The 6057-nt window shown below is 34.3% G+C and overlaps 1 long non-coding RNA gene across 1 annotated transcript in view; it reads left to right on the top strand.

The window, feature by feature from the left end:
* The first annotated feature begins 1088 nt into the window (after positions 1-1088).
* LOC141417827 (uncharacterized) overlaps positions 1089-6057 on the top strand; it is a 235523-nt gene continuing 230554 nt past the window's right edge. Inside the window, exon 1 of the long non-coding RNA XR_012442432.1 lies at positions 1089-3654. This is a non-coding gene — a long non-coding RNA (uncharacterized lncRNA). The remainder of the gene's footprint in view (positions 3655-6057) is intronic.

Genomic DNA, 6057 nt, shown 5'->3' with positions numbered 1-6057 from the left:
AAATAGGTTATTCCTTTCCTTACCAAAGTTTGGTTGCCTGTTATTGGCAAGTCAAACCTATAGGACCTCTTTCCAATCTCAAATCCAGACTTGGAGAATGGAAATAGTATTGCATGTAAATTCCTCTGCAGACCTAGAAGGTAGAAGTCCACTGGTGATTCTGCAATATTCAGAGTGCACAGGTTCCTTTGAGTTTATGGGAGTAAAAAAATGTCTAGAGTTGTTGGAGCAGGCGTGCGTGTATTTTGGATTCTCTTTCTGAAGGTCTGCCTATGAAGCATCATTTTGCCTGTTGACCCTGGTCTCCCAGCTCTAAAGAACATGAGCTGTTGACATGGGCTGTGGTCAGAGGCCAGCTCTGCCAGGGAAAGCGAAAGAAATGTTGGCATCTCTAAAGAGGAGCAGAAGGTGTTATACCTGAACATGTGGGGAGCCCAAGGCAGGACCAACAGGGCAGATGACTGAGAAGGTGAATACACCAAAAGGTAGTGAAGAAGGATGGGTTCCTATGTGGATGGGACAGACTCAGCTGGAGGCCTTGCAATTGCTCCAGAGAAGGGAGTATATAACAGTTGCATTACACTAAGGGATGATAGCTAGGCTGCAGCCTGTCAAAGTAAAACAGGACAGGAAGAGGTTTTTTAATACAATGAATGAATTAGATGTCAAATTATTGGCAATCATATCATCCAGAGACAACATTTAAGACAAATAAACAACTGACATATGTTTGATTAATTTGTGAAAAAATACTGAAATAAATAAAAAGGTCCCACGATGCTTGTGGGAGCTTCATCATTTAAGTACCCCAGCCCAGAAAAATATAGAAAATTATTTAAAAATTATAATATTATTATAATAGTATTATATTATTATATAGTATAGTATATAGTATATAGTACATATAGTATATATACAGTATGTATATATATAGTGTATATATATAGTATATAGTATAGTATTATATAGTATTATATGTTATACTATTATAATACTATCCTATTCCCATTACTAATTTTCTGTTTCTTTCTGTTTTTTAATTGCATAGGTTAGCTCTTTCCTTGGCATTCTACTGTGCAAGTAATTTTATATAGCCTTTTTTTATAGTCCACATTATATAATGGGCTTTTTTCACAATTATTTAAATTATTTGTAAATTATCATTTTAAACGATGAATTACCTCAAACACATGAATGTTCAAGATTTACCTAGATACTATCCTGTTTTTATGTTCACTTTATTTCTATTTTATGCCTCTGGCACTAATTCCATGATAGATATCTTTGCTCAAATAACGAATACATTTTACAATTATTTTCTAGGCTATAATTTCTAGATATAGAATGCTAAGTCAGAACATTTGTTGCCAAAGTTCTCGGTTTATCTGATAATTTGCATACTTGTTCTTTAGAGACATCTCCCTATAGCTGTTTATAGGAGGCTCTAGTCTCTTTTCTTGCTTAACACTGTTAATTATTTAAATTTCAATGTCTTTGGTATTTAAGAGAAGAGAAATGCTGTCTCATTTGAAGTGTTTTCTTGGAATGTTTTCATATATTTTATTCATACATCCAGCATGTTACTTGTGTTTGGGATGTTCCAGATGTTCCTCTGTCCTTGGGTACAGAGTTTAAGATTAGGAAGCTGTCCCAGGTGTGGCAAAAGAGCCATGAAGAGTAGAAAGATAGGAAGGAGTGATCTATAAGGAAAGTCCAAATACCTCTAGGTGTGGGGTAGGCAAGTTGCATAAGGCCAGTTGCCTGGAAGCCATTGGGCCTTGGTGTTTTGTCTGATAGAGTTGGGTTACTGAATGGTGTGGAACTGGGAGTCCTCCCCAAATGGTCTGGTGGCTGTGTGTGGACTGCCCAGTGTGGGAAGGCCTGTACCTGCTGATTTGATCCTCTTCATTCTGGTTTAACCTTGACATGGGGAGTGGACTCTACAGGGCCATTATCTTAATCATGGGTCCCAGGAGTGGAGTCTTACTGGTACAGGAGTGGTCCTTTATGTGAATTGTTGATCCAGGTATGGGCCATTGATTGTGTTTTCTCCTCCTCTTCCTCAATAGAAAGAACCCAGGCTTTCCTTGTTGCTGTTCCTGTCTTGCTAGCTGCCTCAGCCAGTACTGGTATGTCTTAGGTAATGGGTCAGGATTTAGGGACACCACAGAAAAACCCAAGTCCTGCATCTCAGAGGTCATGTTCTAGAGAACACAGACAACAGGGAAAAATAAAGCAGGATCAGGAGATAAAAATAATGACAAAGACTATTTTTTGAAAGACTGGTCAAAGGAGACCACTCTGAAATGGAGATATTTGGAGAGCTGTTAGTGGAGTGAACAGACAATCCCTGGGAATATTCAGGATCAAAGCATGCCTAGGGTCATGGCTTTGAGGCAGAAATATGCCTTGCAATTGTGAGGAGGATAGCTGGTATGGATTGAGGGAAGTGGATCATGGAAGAAAATGACTTTAGAGATGTAGCTGGGAGAAAGATGGTATAGACAGTAAAGACTGTGATATTTTAATGAAAAGTCTGTCCTTTCCCACTGATTTGCCAAGCCTCTTTTGTCAGATATTAGTGTCTATAAATGTCTGCATTTGTTCTACTTTGCTTGTCCATCCTTGTGTTAATACCACAATGTCCAACTTTTTTGGCTTTAAAATGAATCTTGATATTTAATATTATAAATGCATCTTGTCCTTTTTCTCCAAGGATGTCTTGAAGATACCCTTTTATATAGGTTTTAGTAACTAACTCATCAAGATGAGCAACTATGAAAATAATAATGAAAACTGGGTAAAATTCAGCTGGGAGCAAACTGAAACTATAAATTGTATTGGGAAGAGCTGAATCTTCCAATTCATAAATAGAAGTTCTTCTTTATTGTTCTCAATAAAGTTTTAGAAGTTTTCCTTCCCACAGAAGTCTTACATGTGTTTTGGCATATTTTTAGTGGGTATGTTTTATACCATTATAAATTGTATCTCATTTTTCTGTTGGTTATTTGTATAGCTAAATACATTTTATATGTTAAACTGATTTTGATGTCTAGTAATCTCTATAAACTTTCTAATTAAACAAAATATATATTCTTAGATTTTGGAAATTCCCCATATTCAATCATGACATTCAAGGATAATGACACTCATTGCTTCTTATCTAATTTTCACACTTTATTCCTAATCCTTTCCTTTTCTTCCATTACAGAGTCAGGTAGAAGCTCCAGAACCATACTCCTCTTGCACATACTTGCAAATGAAATGTTTTCATTGTTTAATCATGAATATGATATATAGTGGAAATAATATTTTCCATTTAAACGTTTTGTGTATGTATGTTCATAAATGAAAAAGAGAAGTAATTTTACCTTCTCATTCTTTTCCTTGTGGGATTGTGGTTTTGAAGTAATGATCTTGTGAAATGAGTTGGACATATTATCACATTCTTTTGTTTTCTGAGAAGATTGTGTAACAGGAAATTTGTTTATCTGCAAATTTTAGAAGAACTGCCCAGTGGACTCATGGGAGACGTCAGGTTCCTTTGTAAGAAAAAGAAACAAAATACCAAAAACCTGCTGATACCATTTCTTTAATGGTGTAAGAAAATTCAGAATTTCTCTGACTCTTTCTACCCCTTTCTCTCAAGTTTTGGTAAGTTCTCTTTTTAAGGAGAATTATCAGTTTTATTTAAAATTCTAAATTATTGCCTTAAAATTTAACAGTGTTCACATATTGTTAATTCATCTGTGCTAGCCATAGTGCAAATCTCTTTTTCTTTTGTGATAGTGGCTCTTCGTGTTTTCTCTTTTATAGTGATCATTCCATCCTAAATTTGTTTTAATTAATGACTTTTAATTAATGACTTTTCTTTGTTATTCTCCTTGATCACATAGTGCTTTCTACTCATCTATTTTCTTCTGTTATATTAGCATTTCCTGTCTTGTATGTTTTTTGCTTTTATTTTGATGCTCTTTTACTTAGTTTCTTCAGATAAGTGCCAATGAATACCATTGTTTTTCAGACCTTCATTGTTTCTAATATATTCACTAAAGGCTATAATGTTTTTTCTGAAAAAGTACGGCTTCAGTTTCATTACCAAGTCAATATTCTTTCACTGTTTCCTGTTTTAACTACCAAGTATGTTGGGATTTTCTAGCTATTTTTTTCCCTTTCAAAAATTGATTTCTGGCTTACTTTTGCTGTGGTCAAAAGCCATCCTTTGTGATTTCAGACTTTTGAAATCTGTTGAATTTTGCTTCATAACTGCCTAACAGTTTAAAAAGTTGTCTCACATGTGCACCTGTAACAGGTTGCTCTGCCGTCCTAAGGACGGGTTTCTATACATGTTCAGGTTCTCTATCCATCCAGAAAAATGAATATGCTTGTTATTTTTGATTCTCTTATATCTTTACTTTTGCCTATGAGTTACTGAGAATTATGTGGTAAAATCCCCGGTGGGATATGAATTTGTCCATTTTCCTTTGTATATCTGATAATTTCATTACATGTACTTTGAAGTTCTGCCATTTGGAATAAACCCATTTATAATTGTTATATCTTCCTGGTGAATTAATCATTTTATAATTAGTAATGTGGGCATTATGAATCTATATTATTAAACTGGAACATTTAAGGCAGTTACATTTGCTACAATTATTTATTTATTATTGAATGACATCAGGTACTGAATTAATTCTGTACATTTTGTTTACTTTCATTATAGTTGCTCAACACTTTTTCTTTCCTATTTGCAAACTGATTGCTGTTTTGCTTATTTTTTTTCTGCACTAGTTCAGGTGTCATATACTCAGTTTGTGTTACTTCCATAGTTATGTTAAACTTACCAATTGACAACATGCATTCTTAGTTCAAAGGTCATGGTTAATCTAACCATGTGGCTTTCTCACAGTCCCTTTTAATTTCTTCAAGACATTTTCCTTGTATGACTCTTATTTTAAAACTCTGTATGAGTTTTTTAAACTTGTAACTTGAAAATATTTAATAAGAACTGATAAGAGCATTTTCATTCATACATCTGTTGTAAAATAAATAATTTGGGGTATATCTTTAGTTTATTTCTACAAATACTGTTAGCTAAATCAGGGTGGAGGTGCACGCTGAAGCATACACAGAATTATAAAATGTGAGTTACTATCATCCATCATGAACATTCTGAAAAGAATGCATAAGGAAATAAGATCTGTAGCTCTCTTCTTATGTAGATGTGTGAGAACATAAAAAATGTGGATACACAAATTTAATATTAGACAAATTATTTTCATCTATTACAAATACTAGGGAAGCAGACTTTTATAATCTACCTTCATGTTGAGAAATAGAATCCACTTTCTGGATTCTTGGCTATTTTCATAAAGTAGGATGTATCACTCAGTAAACATTTATTTTGTAACACTCAACGAAGGAGTATTAAAGAAAGAAAGACTAATATAGATAATTTTAAAACTCCATTGACTGGCTTTTGGCAGGAGATTAAGACATCTTTTAATGTTTACATGGTTAAAAATAAATTCCTTTTGTGGAGGCTGACAGTTCTGACATGGTAATGAATAAACTTTTAAGGTGTATTAAAATGCAGCACAGAATCTGTTGCTTTTAATAATCTTCAACTCGAAAGAGATGTACTTTAGGTTGCATTAGATATTCCCCACTCAAGATTCCTAGTAAAAGTTATGATGGATGTGTTATCAGTTGACATCACCATTTAAAAAAATCCTCCATTAAGTACATTGTCTGCCTTTGTTTCTGAGTTTTAATCAATATAAGAGCTCTATTAAGAAAGTCAGAAATCCTCCTCTTGATGTTGCATTTATGTTCAGAATTCATAAGAGGATCATGTGAGGAAAAGCTTTCTGCTGGGACCTTGTGGTGAATACAGTATGGCTTCTGGGGAGAAATGGGAGGAGGATCCTAAGGAATTTCTCTTCAAGGGTCAGCACAGTTGTTTGCCACAAACAGAACCCTAGAAAAAAGTAAGCCAACAGGCAAAGACTGAGGCATGTTTAATTGCTATTGTGGAATTTAATTTACTGATAG

The sequence above is a fragment of the Castor canadensis genome, chromosome 16 (assembly GCF_047511655.1).
Source record: "Castor canadensis chromosome 16, mCasCan1.hap1v2, whole genome shotgun sequence".
In the NCBI taxonomy this organism is placed as follows: Eukaryota; Metazoa; Chordata; class Mammalia; order Rodentia; family Castoridae; genus Castor; species Castor canadensis.
The sequence above is the reverse complement of the archived record's forward strand: the minus strand, read 5'-3'. Positions and strand labels throughout refer to the sequence as shown.